We start from the raw sequence: 12,969 nt of genomic DNA, 5'->3' as shown, positions 1-12,969 counted from the left end.
GCTCTTCCCGTAAGTGGCCTGAGGTGGTCTCTGAAAATGGCTTGCTATTCACCTGACCCAGAAAATGCTACGAAATCATGCAAGCAAGAGGTTCAAATCTTGATGTCACTTTAAGAACACATGAGAGGCTGCCCAAGCCATCAAGGGTATGCATATCTGAAAGGCCACCAAGTATCTGAAGGGTGTTACTTTGCAGAAACAATGTGTGCCACGCTGTCCCTATAGCGGTGGAACTGGTAGGTGTGCCCAGGCCAAACAGTGGGGCTGGACACAGGGTCAGTGGCCCAAAAAGAGTGCTGAATTGTTACTGCACGTGCTTAAAAATGCAGAGAGTTCATGCTGAACTGAAAGGTTTAGATGTAGATTCTCTGGTCATTGAGCACATCCAGGTAAACAAAGCCCCCAAGATGAGGTGTTGAGTTTACAGGGCTTGTGGCCGGATTAACCTACACATGCGCTCTCCCTGCCGCACTGAGATGCTCCTGACTGAAGAGAGCAGATTGCTCCTAAACCAGACGAGGAGGTTGCACAGAAGAAAAAGATATCCCAGAAGAAACTGAAGAAACACAAACCTACTGCCTGGGAGTATATTTTGCATAAAATAAATGCAAATAAAAATTTTAGGGAAGACTGGGTGGCTCAGTTAAGTGTCTGCCTTCTGCTCAGGTCATGATCCCAGGGTCCTGGGATCGAGTCCCACATTGGGGGGAGGTGGTCCTTGCTCAGCGGGGAGTCTGCTTCTCCTTCTGCCTGCTGTTCCCCCTGCTTGTGCGTGCTCTCTCTGTCAAATAAATAAATAAAACCTCCAGACAATATCCAAAAAACTATAGAAAGCATTTCATTAAGAGATCTGAGAAGGATCCTGAAGGTTTAAAAAGGAAAGATAAGGAATAAACTATGTATTCAGAGATGCTGAAGAAGAGAATCATGGAAGAAAAATAGTTAAAAAATACCATCCTTATGTTTATTAAATACTTATAATTTTAATGTACTTTGGGGCCCATTGTTTTGCTTGAGATTCACAATGAGAGCAAATATCATTCCCATTTTACAGATGAGGAATCTGAGTCATGGTAGATGAGGTTGGGTGATGGTCCTGGTGACAGTAGGCAGAACTAGGACTAGAACCTAGTCCCTAATTCTTAATCCAATGCTCTTTCCAACACGCTGGCTGTCTAGAAAGGATGAATCACTTGAGTTTGATTGTCTAGCAGAAGACACTTATTCCATTTCCATTTATTCCATTTAGTCCGTATTCCCTTTCTTCTACATGTCTGGGTCTCCCCTCCTAGGAGACCTTCTCTGGATCCAGGTCTCTGGAGTTATCTATCAGCCACCAAGGCCCTAAATGATATATTTTTACATGCCTTCTCTGTAATTATCTCCCAGGACCGAGACTCGGGACTTTATTGTATTTATTTGTTCAGTGAACGATTTATATTTAATGAGTGATTTGTGTATGCCAGGATCTGTTCTGCATGCTGGCAGACAGTCGGGAGCAGAAAGACACAGTCCTGCCCCTATGACATTTTAGAACAGCAGGTGAGAGACAAACTTGAAATATTGACACACACGAGTCCCACATTGCAACTGTGATAAGTTCTACCAGGAAGAGGCTCAAACTCGCAGGGTCTGATTATGTCCCAGAGGTCCTAGAAAAGATCCCAGTTCAAACCAGTTCTGAAGAAGTAGGTATTAACTAGATAAAAACATGGGTAAAGAGCTACATTAGTTCTTTCAGTCTTTTCCAGCATTGCCAACTCTTTTCAAACTTCAAAAATTTCTCAGACCTCCCCACGTGATGAGTGGCAGATTTTGATTGATGAAGTATCCAGTGCGATTAATCTAGCAACGACACTAAATGGATTTATAATGCATGAATCACTCGACACTTACATACATTTGAACCATATTTCTTATTTTCGTGGGATATTATTTACTGACTATATTATATAGACAACACTTGCTACTGTGTGCAGCCTCCTTACATTCTCCAAGGCTTTCAGGGTTGGTGCCCATGGGTTGTCCTTCCCTGAGCTAATTTGTGGGCATCTACTACTGGACAAAGAGCAAGTCCTTTCTCTTCTCTCTTTTACCCTCCCCCACTAGGTACCAGAAGTGTATTTTCCAGTAACTTCTTGCAGACATCCGTCAGTTTCAGGGGATGGGTAGTTGTTGCTTGAGACCCAGTAATTTTGAAATGGGAAAATTATATTAAAGAGAGACAAAACAAGCATTGGGTAGTGCAGTGGTTGGTCAAACTGTAGGTATCTCGGGAATCCGCTATGGTTCAGTGTAAGATTTCGTTAGAAAAAAGGGAAGAGGAGCAGTTCTCCTAAGAATGTTTAAACCAGCCTGTTCAAAGCAAGATTCTGGGGTGCTACTCGGGCTGTCAAAACTCCGGGAAAGAAGTCCCAGGGTGGTGCTGTGGGAGCTCGTCCCCCCGAACACCGCTGTCCTTCCTTCCCTCGGCCGGGACTCTCTAACCTCTCCCCACCTTCTTGACCTCCTGGCTTACCCTCAGCCGGGGTTCTTCTGGGAAGGCATCCCTGACCCCTTTAGAGAGAGTCCAGTGCTCCTTCCCAGTCCCCAGTGTGGGGATTGCATTCTAGCGACTGCCCTTAACCCCGAGCGTCTCTTCACGAGGCTGGGAGCTCAAGGAGCCGCTCGGAGGCGCCCCGCAAACACCTGCGAGAGGAATTTGTCATTGCTTGTGGGACGCCGCCAATTTAAAGTAAAGATTACGCGGCAAGTGGGGGTAGGAGAAAACGTTACTTACGTGTAGACTCCAAAGTCGTGTGCAACCCTGCCGGGAGTTTAAGCTCTTGGGACAGTTGTTATCCTGAAGGATATAAAGTATTGTGATGCATGTTCATGATTCTGTGACAGGAAAACTGGCAGCTCTGGGGGAAGGAAGCACATATTTCTGCTTTTTAATCTGTCACATAAGTAACACACTGCTCCTAAATGCCAGGTGGAGTTTGCTCTAGGGATGAAACCCAGAAGGGACGAGGGTCGGCATCCGATTAGGAGTGCGGGCGAAGGCTGGCGGACGCACGTTCATGGAACGGCCGCAAGGTGGCAGCTTAGAACCGGGACATTCCGGATCCAAGGCTCGCCCACTGAGCGCCTTGCAACACTCTCCGCAGGGGACAACGGAGGGCCGGTATCGTGGAACAATTCGAAAGGCGAAGAGAGAAAGATTGTAGTACTTACTGCGTATATAATTTTGTTTTATAATTTTGGTTTTTTATATATAATTTTGTTCATAATTTTATTTTTTTGAAGATTTTATTTATTTACTTGACAGAGAGAGACACAACGAGAGAGGGAACACAAGCAGGGGGAGTGGGAGAGGGAGAAGCAGGCCTCCCGCGGAGCAGGGAGCCCGATGTGGGGCTTGATCCCAGGACCCTGGGATCATGACCAGAGCTGAAGGCAGACGCTTAACGACTGAGCCACCCAGGCACCCCAATTTTGTTTATAATTTTATAAAATTTTGTTTCCCTTAGAATCAAAGCCCGGCCCACACGTACAAACCCAGGCACAGAAAGTCTCACAAATGCACACTGAACCCGCCTCATTCTCAGGAAGCCCCACAGTGAGTCTGAGCTGTTCCATGCCTGACTTGGCTGTCCCCAGCCGGCCCTCACTTCCTTTGACCATGTACCGCGTGCTTTCGTAGACTATTTAAAGACTTCCTGAGGGTAATTGTGCTTTTATTTGATTTTCACCTAATGTATTCACTTTTTTTTTTTTTTTTTACTTTTACAAACTGTTTATTTTCCGTCAGCCTTTTCCATTTCTATTTCCATTTTGTTTGCCTTTGTGGAAGAGCAGCTTAAGACCACTCAGTGGTTGTTCCTACCCATTCAGTGGCCTGAGCAATGGGAGCTGCAGACCAGTCTTCAGCGGCCGGTTGGGTGCTCCAGTCTTCAGTGGGGAACTGCTGAAGAGGCACCGAGGGCACCTGCACGCCTTCAGACCAGTCTGCGACTTCAGGCTGAGTAGCAGTGAACTCAGGAGCTGGAGCCGTCCATTCACCCCGAAATTCCTCCTTGGTCACAGCCTTCTCAGCAGTGGCCTGCTCTTCCTTTTCAATCTCTTCAGGATCTCTGTAGAAACAGAGATCAGGCATGACCTCCCATGGGTGTTCCGGGGACATGGTGCCACGCATGTGCAGAACTTCCCTGGCCAGCATCCACCACATCAGACCCACTGAGTGAGCTCCCTTGTTCTTGCAAGGGATGGCGATGTCCACATAGCGCAGAGGAGAGTCTGTGTTACACAGAGCAATGGTAGGCAGGTTAACATAAGGTGCCTCTGTAAGAGGCTGTGGTCAGCCCTGGGATCACTAACCACCAGAAGTCTCGGCTCCTGGAAGGCTGCCTGGATCTGGTTAGTGAAGGTTCCAGGAGTGAAGCGGCCGGCAATAGGAGTGGCTCCGGCAGCAGCAGCAAATTTCAGCGCGGCTCGCTGGCTGGTATTCCTGGACGATGTGACAGTGACATCAGCTGGGTTTTCAATGGCAACAATGGCACGAGCTGTCAGCAGAAGCTTCTCCCATGTTCTCTTCAGATTTATGATGTAGATACCATCACTTTTCCTTTTGTAGATGTACTGTTCCATTTGAAAGTCAAGGTTGGTGCCACCTAAATGGGTTCCTGCTGCAAGAAATTTGAGGACATCCTCCTCCTTCATTTGCAGGACATCAAGGGCTCCGGACATTGTGAAAGTTTCCCTTTAAGTTAGGGTGGGAACGCAAAACAACGCCATAGGATGGGAACGCAAAACAACGCCATATGGACCCTTCCCTGGGTAGCTTGGAAAGTAATGTATTCCCTTTTGAACTTAACCCTCTTACAATAGGTTACTCTACCCTACTTATGAAAATATGCTTTTATAAATGCGTATATAGATTATATATAACTATATCTTGTGAGTTATAAAAATATATGACATACACTGATGAATCAGGGAACCAGTGCTTTCCATCCTTCCTTGCATGCAGGAGGTGCTCAACGTATATTTACTGAACTGAAGAGAAACAGAGATAAAGCGTCCAGGAAAAGGAAGGTGCAGACTTAGCAGTCAAGCAAAAATTCAACACCATGTAAAGGTCATAGAGGGTGATAGTGTAGAGCATCATACACTACTCAACATACTGTAGACGGGTAAAGAGCAACAAGAGAAAAAGAGAATACTCACTTCTCTGCCTCTTCTCTGAGCAAACCTACCACATCCAGAGGTCTGGGAGACTCAGGATCTCCTCCTCAGTTTTGATCCAAACTGACACACCATGGCCACATGTCCTTCTAGCGATTTGAACACTAGTTCTTCTAAGATGACTATGAAACTTTTATGAAAATAATCCCATGAAGCTGATTACTAGAAGGCAAAGTTTTGAGGGCAAACATGTAGTTTGAACTCCTATTTCCAGTACTGAGCACAGAGTAGGTACTCAATAAAGTCTGATTACAAACCCAACCTGCCCAAAAGGAAGTTGAAAAAATAAGCACTGAACCACATGAATATAGGGAATTCCTGGAGTATTTAAAAGGAAATGTTATTTATAGTAAACCATTTGTATACCACTTAAAACATAGCTTTTGTTAAGTATCTGACAAATGAAAATTACATTTTAGCAAAATCATCTTTCCTCAGACACAGGTGCTAGGCTGAAAACAATGCCTATAGATAGGGCAAAAGTTACTTTATTATCCTGCCTTCAAGGAACTGGTAACTTAGTGGGAAAAGATTACATGTCCATAAAAACATGTTGAATGAATAAATGCTGTAGAATCCCAGAGGAGGGAGAGATCACTTTTTTTTGATGTTGAAACATTCACAGAGGAGACGGCTGTTGACGTGGACTTTGGAACATGAATCACACCTAGATAATACGGGGCAGGGGTGGAGGGCATTCTTGGAGCAGAGGGCCAGGAACAGGCTCAGGGAGGTATACAGAGTGGACAGAACAGAAGTTCATGGAGGGTGTGGCAGGAGATAAGGCAGAGATGCAGAAGGGACAGAGCTGAGGACTCCCGAGGGGACAAGCCAACCGACTGTTCTTTACCCCAGAGGCACTAAAGGTCTTTGAAGAGGGTAATGACTTGGTGGAGGCTGAACTTCTGAGATTACATAGTGTATGTTGGTTTGGGTATGATGAGAGATGTAGATGGTGTTTTATTTTGGTTTTTGTTTGTCTTTTAAAGATTTATTTATTATTTGAGAGAGAGAAAAAGCACACAAGCAGCAGGAGCATGGAGAGAGGGAGAGAGAATCTCAAGCAGGCTCTGCCCTGAGTGCAGAGCCTAACCTGGGGCTGGATCCCAGGACCTCGAGGTCATGACCGGGGACAAAACCAAGAGTCAAATGCTTAACTGACTGGGCTGCCTGGGCACCCCTTATTTTATTTTTAAAAATTATCCAAACAATCTGTAGCTACAGTGTGTACATAAATGTTCAAACGTACTACAGCCAGTAGATTTATCACACAAATATAACTGGATCACAAAATAAATATGAGAATCACATGCTATTTTAAACACAGTATTTTTAAATTCAGATGTTACTGGGGAATGGATGATAAATGAAGAAGAACAATGGCCATGGCTTTATTTGGAAGTCCCAATCCAAACCCTACCTAGAATGCTGAGAGCAGAATCTTAGTGTTGAAAGGGGCTCTCTGTGGCCAGCAATAGGTGCACTGCAGGTGGGAATGCAAATTGGGTGCAGCCACTGAGGAAGACTGTTTGGAGGTTTCTCAAAAAATTAAAAATAGAACTACCCTAGGATCCAGTAATTCCACTGCTGGATATTTACCCATAGAATACAAAAACATTGATTTGAAAAGATATATGCACCCCTATGTTTACTGCAGCATTACTTACAATAGTCAAGATATGGGGTGCCTGGGTGGCTCAGATGGTTAAGCGTCTGCCTTCTGCTCAGGTCATGATCCCAGGGTCCTGGGATCGAGTCCCGCATCGGGTTCCCTGCTCCTAGGGAGCCTGCTTCTCCCTCTGCCTCTCTCTCTCTCTCTCTGTCTGTCTCTCATGAATAAATAAATAAAATCTTTAAAAAAAAACAAAAAAAAACAATAGTCAAGATATGGAAGCAGCCCAAGTGTCCATCAATAGATGAATGGATAAAGACCACTACTCAGCCATAAAAAGGAATGAGTTCTTGCCATTTGCAACAACATGGATGGATCTAGAGAGTATAAAGCTAAGTGAAATAAATCAGTCAGAGAAAGAAAATACCACATGAATTCACTCATATATGGTATTTAAGAAACAAACAAAGAAGAGACAAACCAAGAAACAGACTATAGAGAACACACTGATGGTCACCAGAGGGGAGGTGGGTGGGGGATGGGTGAAACAGATGAAGGGGATTAAGAGTACATTTACAGCGATGATCACTGAGTAATGTATAGAACTGTTGAATCACTATATTGTACACCTGAAATGAATATAACACTTATGTTAATTATACTGGAATAAGAAAAAAAGAATGACCAAATGGGGCGCCTGGGTGGCTCAGTTGGTTAAGCTTCCCACTCTTGGTTTCAGGTCAGGTCATGATCTCAGGGTCATGAGATAGAGCCCCACCCTGGGTTCTGTGCTCAAGGTGGAGTCTGCTTGAGATTATTTCCCCCTTCCTCTCCCTCACCCTCTGCTCCTCCCCTGGCTCATGAGTGCTCTCTCTCTCAAATAAATAAATACAATCTTTTTTTTTTTTTTTTAAAGAATGACCAAAAGAAAAATACCTGCTGCAGTGTCATAGTATGGGAAAGGATTTCAAGATATCATCTAATGTAGTTTAATCAGTTAGATGTAGTTCATCTAATATAATGTCAACCAATTCGCTGAGCACATATAATATACTGGGTGTTTGGATTTGATGTTGTGAAAGTCCTGAGGAATGGTCCTTGGCTTAAGCTGGGTCAGAGAGAATTCCCTGGAGGTGATGATGCCAAAGCTGAGAGTGGAAGGGTAATCAGACATCAGCATGGTGGTACTCAACAGTTTTGGGGATGTAGTTTTGGGGAGCATTATGAAGGAATAATGCATAATGCTTGTATAATTGGGATATAAAGTACCAGGTTGGAAGGGGCAGGAGATGTAGCTGAAGATGTAAACATAGCACGGAAGGCCTTGAGTGCCATGCTGTATAGACTGGACCACAGAAATGTTTACTCCAGAAAGTGACATAGTATTTGCATTTTGGACAGATCACTCTGTACATGAGGAAGAGAGATTCATAGGGGGCCATGTTGACAGAAAGGATCAGTTAGGAGGCCAAAGTCCAGAAGAAAGAGATGCCTGAGGGAGTGAAAGGGTACAGTCAGAAGGATGATAGAGGACAGAAGGGAGGAAAGAAAGGGTTTCCAAAATGTTGAGGAGGGCATACGAGGAAGAGGAAGAAATTCAGAAAACCAGCATTCTGGTTGATGTGCCCAGGTGGAAGGAGCCCTTAACTGTGACAAGCTTGTAGAAGATGGAGTTGCCCAGAGAAGACCAAAGTGAGTTGAGTTCTCGACCTGTTGGTGTTGAAAGCTACCCAGGAAGAGGTGGATCTTGAATCTGAAGCTTACGGAGAGGAGTTCAGTGAAACCGTGGCAACAGATTAGATCAGCAAGGCTGACGTGTAATGATATTTAATAGCTGTTACAGTCATTACCTACTTTCTGGGAGTTCATATGTATTAACTTATTTAATTCTCCCAACAATCCATTCAATTGATACTTTTACCCTGTTTACGTAGAAATGAGAAATTAGGAATAATAAAGAGGACTTCTATAACCTCTCCCCCAAATCTACCTACCTGCCTCATGTACTTGGTCTGCTGGCTTCAAGTATTTGGTTTACCATGGACGAAAGTCACTCTTCTCAGAGCACAATCCCTCCACTTAAGTACTAGATCTCATCCTTGCTCACTGTGGACACTGTTTCAACAATTCTTCCCTCTCTCCCTTCATCACAAAAATTCCCCTCTCCACTAGAGCATTCTTGCCAGCATACAAACATACAACGATTTCTCCCAGTTCAAAGAAAGACCAAAACTCTCTCTTCATGCCCATCCTGCTTTCTTGTTCATGTTCCATTCTTATTCTTCCTTTTACACCTCAGAAGAGTTGCTTCTATGCATTGTCTCTAACTTCTCTATTTCATCCTTATTTGAACTCACTCCATGTAGCTTTATTGCTTCCAGTCTGCCAAAATTGTTCTTAGCAAGTGGCCAAAGATCTCCATTTGGCTAAATCCAAGGATCAGCTCTCAGCTCTCATCTTTTGTGACCTATCTGCTGTGTCTGACTCAACTTACCACTCCCTCTTTCTTCCTGTTACTTGCTTTGGAGGCTACCTCAGTCTCTTACCTCTCTGGTCACTCCTTCTTAGCATCTTTTGCTCATTCCTCATCTCCCTGAGCGCTTAGCAGGTAGGGTCTCAGCACGCAGTCCTTGCAGCTCTTCTCTCTTCTACTTTACTCCTTGGGGGTTTCATCCAGTCTCATGGTGTTAAACACCCTCTGTATGTTGCTAATCCCAGATTTATACCTTTAGCCTATACCTGTTCCCTAAATTCTATATTCATAGATCCAACTGTCATCTTCAATTTGATGTCTAAAGGAAAACTCAAACTCAGCTTGTCCAAACTGAACTCTTGATCTCCCTCTTCCCACCCAAGCTTGGTTGTCTTTCAGTTTTTGCAATTTTAGTTAATAGCACCTCTAATGTTCTGGTTGCTCAGCCCAAGAACCTGGACTCATCCTTGATTCTTCCTTTTCTCCCATATCCCATATCCACTCCAAGTTCTGTTGACTCTACCTTCAAAAGATGACCAGGATCCCACCTCTTTGTTCCATCCCCACTGGTACTTCCCTGGTCTAAGCTGTCATCTGCTCCCTGTTGATTTTTGCAAAAACCTTTTAATAATCCACCTTTGCTGACCTTTCAGGCTATTCCTAATATAGCAGCCAGAATGATCCTGCTAAGACTGATTTGATCTTGTTATTCCCTTGCTCAAAATCATCCAGTAGATGCTTATATCACACAGAGTATAAGCTGAGGTCTTGGCAAAGTCTTACAAGCCCTGTCCTTGACACACACACACACACACACACACACACACACACACACACACACAATTACCTTCTTGACCTCTTGGAGCCTCCTATAGTGTCTCAGATGCCTGGGTCAAGGACGTGTTTAGCTTCATGATGAAGGCTGCTGGCTTCTCCTGTAGGACTTCCCCACATCCCTGAAAACAGAGGCTTGGAGATGAAGAGAGATCGATAAGAATTCTAGTCCATCCTTCTGGTTTCATCTTGCTTCCCTCACTGCACATTCATCTTCCCTTGCTGGCTGCCTGCCATGCTGACCTCAGGCACCAGAGCCAGACACGGAAGCAACAAAAGTTTTCAGAATTGCATAAAGTCAAATTCCTATAATAAATCCATGTGCATGCATGCGTGCATGCATGTGTGTGTGTGTGCGTGTTTCATGCTGGGAAATGTTGAACAACTAGCTTTCCAGGAAAAAAAAGAAAACCCAATCAGTAGCATTTGCCAATTTCCTTGGTATAAATATTCCACTCTGACCATTTTACGCTGCTGATGTGATATCGCTAAATGGGGACTGGGGAAGAGCTGCTAGCAATGAGCTGTCTCAGGCCAGTGCTCAGCAGCTCCTGCGCACCACTGGGAGTATGTCTTAGTGGTTTTGCTTCTCTGCATCTTGTCTAATAGACCTATTTAAATTTTTTCCGTAGCTCTCAGCACCTTCTACCTTGCTACATATTTTAGTCTTCTGCTTCTTACCTCGGAATGTAAACTCTTTCAGGGTAGGGAGTTTTGCTCGTTTTGTTCACTGCTGTCTCTTTGGCTCTCAGAACAGGTGCTGCACTTGATAGCTGTCCGTATGTATTTATTGGAGGGGGAGGGAATGAATGAAGGAATGTAGTGTGGGACGAATGGGGCAATAATAGAACCAGATGTGTGGCAGACCACGAACCTGAGTGAGATCATTGTCAAGGTGTCACCTGGTTTGATTCAGTTCAACAAATATTTGTGGATGCCTACTATCTGCCGGATATTTTGCTGTTGGGGCACATACAGAGTAAGGCCCGGTTGCTAATCCGGCGGAATTTAGAGGGGTTGGAAAAGAAGGGAGAGAACTCACTGTCAGGGGAACCAGGGACATTGATGAGGAAATAGGGGCGCCTGGGTGGCTCAGTCGTTAAGCATCTGCCTTCGGCTCAGATCATGATCCCAGGGTCCTGGGATCGAGCCCCACCTTGGGCTCCCTGCTCTGCGGGAAGCCTGCTTCTCCCTCTCTCACTCCCCCTGCTTGTGGTCCTGCTCTCACTTTCTCTCTCTTGTCAAATAAATAAATAAAATCTTTAAAAAAAATGAGGAAATAGTCAAGGGTGCCCAAGGCAGCACAATGGACCAGGGAGACAGTGATTGAAAAACTATCCTCTGAATGGGGCAATTAGGAAAGGTACAAGGGCTTTCCCTTGAGAAGCACCCCCCGGTATCTCCTTTCTCTGGAGGTTATAGTCCCAAAGCTCTTTGGCCATGTTCCTCTGCAGCCATGTGATAGAATTAGGGTTTCCAGCCAGCCAACCCTTCTGGCGTGGACTCTTTGAAGACAGGACTGCACCCCAGGGCTCAGGCCAGTGCTTAGCGCGTGTAGGGACACAGCACGCATTTGATGAAAAATGAAATGACAAGGAGATTTAAAAAAATTTTAGACATCCCAGCTATTTATCTCAGGTTTTTCTTAGAGTTATTTGATAATATTTCTTAGCATTTTCTGTGGAAACTTAACCAAAACTGGACTGTTAATAATCCTAATTTTGTCCTTCAGTTCTCTAAAATGGAAACCTGCTTTGGGGATCAGAAAGAAATACTAAATGGTATTTTATAATGAGACCAGTCACATTTGGGATTCATAGCCAGTGGATTTGCAGCCCAATTTTTGAGTCAGGAAATACCACTGTCAATGTGACTGATCACTGGACCAGGCTACTTTCCTTTGTTCATGCTCCTAAAAGGTGTTGTTTTATAGAATCTCGAAGTTTGAAGCTTCAGGTTCCTATCCATCACTCACTAAATTCTGTCCTGCTGGTTTCAGAAACATGTTGTCTGGCCAGAGATTCTGCCCTTGACCGCCTCCTATGAATGGTACCCCTTGGTTGCTCTAGGCCTCCTTCCTTTCAGTCATATGCCTCCTGAGGGCAGTACCACTTCCTCACGTGGCATTCTAGAACATGTCTGACACTTGTCTTGTCTCCCATGAGAATGTGAGGGCCATGAGAGCAAGACTTCATCTGTTTAGTTCACTGCTTGACCCCCAGCATCGAGAATAACACTGGTGTAAAATAGGGACAGGAAATCTGTGGACTGGATAGTTGTGAGCCTTCTGGAGCAGCAAGCCGATTTGTCCTTTTTATGGGCATTTTTTTTTTTTAGAAAGAATTTCCAGAAATGGATAAAGTTGAGAACATAAGGGCTGATACTAGGACTGTGTGGTACATGACATAACAGCCTCATCTTTCTCTACATAGATGGACAGATAGCTCTCCCACGGCTCCCCTGACCCTTCAAGCTTCCAGCTCTTTCCAGTTTGCCCCTCTTCCCGCCATTACTCTTCTGTCCAGTAGAGTTATAATTGACTTCTGCCCTGTAGATAGAGAACTTCAGGGGTGCCTGGGTGGCTCAGTCTGTTACGCATCCCAGGGTCCTGGGATCGAGCCCCGCATGGGGCTCCTTGCTCAGCGGGGAGCCTGCTTCTCCCTCTGCCCGCCCCTCCCCTTGCTTGTGCTCTCTCTCTCTCATTCTGACAAATAAATAAATAAAATCTTAAAAAAAAAGATAACCCCAGTAGTATACATCATTTTCTTATGTAAGGTTAATCAATTTCCCAACAGTTAGCAATATTTATTTCGGCATTCCTGAT

General features: G+C 44.6%; 1 pseudogene; it reads right to left on the bottom strand.

Moving 5' to 3' along the window:
- Window positions 1-3,735: 3,735 nt before the first annotated feature.
- Window positions 3,736-4,771, bottom strand: LOC112834955 (small ribosomal subunit protein uS2-like; annotated as a pseudogene).
- Window positions 4,772-12,969: the final 8,198 nt, after the last annotated feature.

The sequence above is a fragment of the Callorhinus ursinus genome, unplaced genomic scaffold (genome assembly GCF_003265705.2).
Source record: "Callorhinus ursinus isolate GAN/ISIS: 27379988/994484 unplaced genomic scaffold, GSC_fseal_2.0 scaffold11, whole genome shotgun sequence".
Taxonomy (NCBI): Eukaryota; Metazoa; Chordata; class Mammalia; order Carnivora; family Otariidae; genus Callorhinus; species Callorhinus ursinus.
This window is presented reverse-complemented; position numbering and strand designations above follow the sequence as displayed.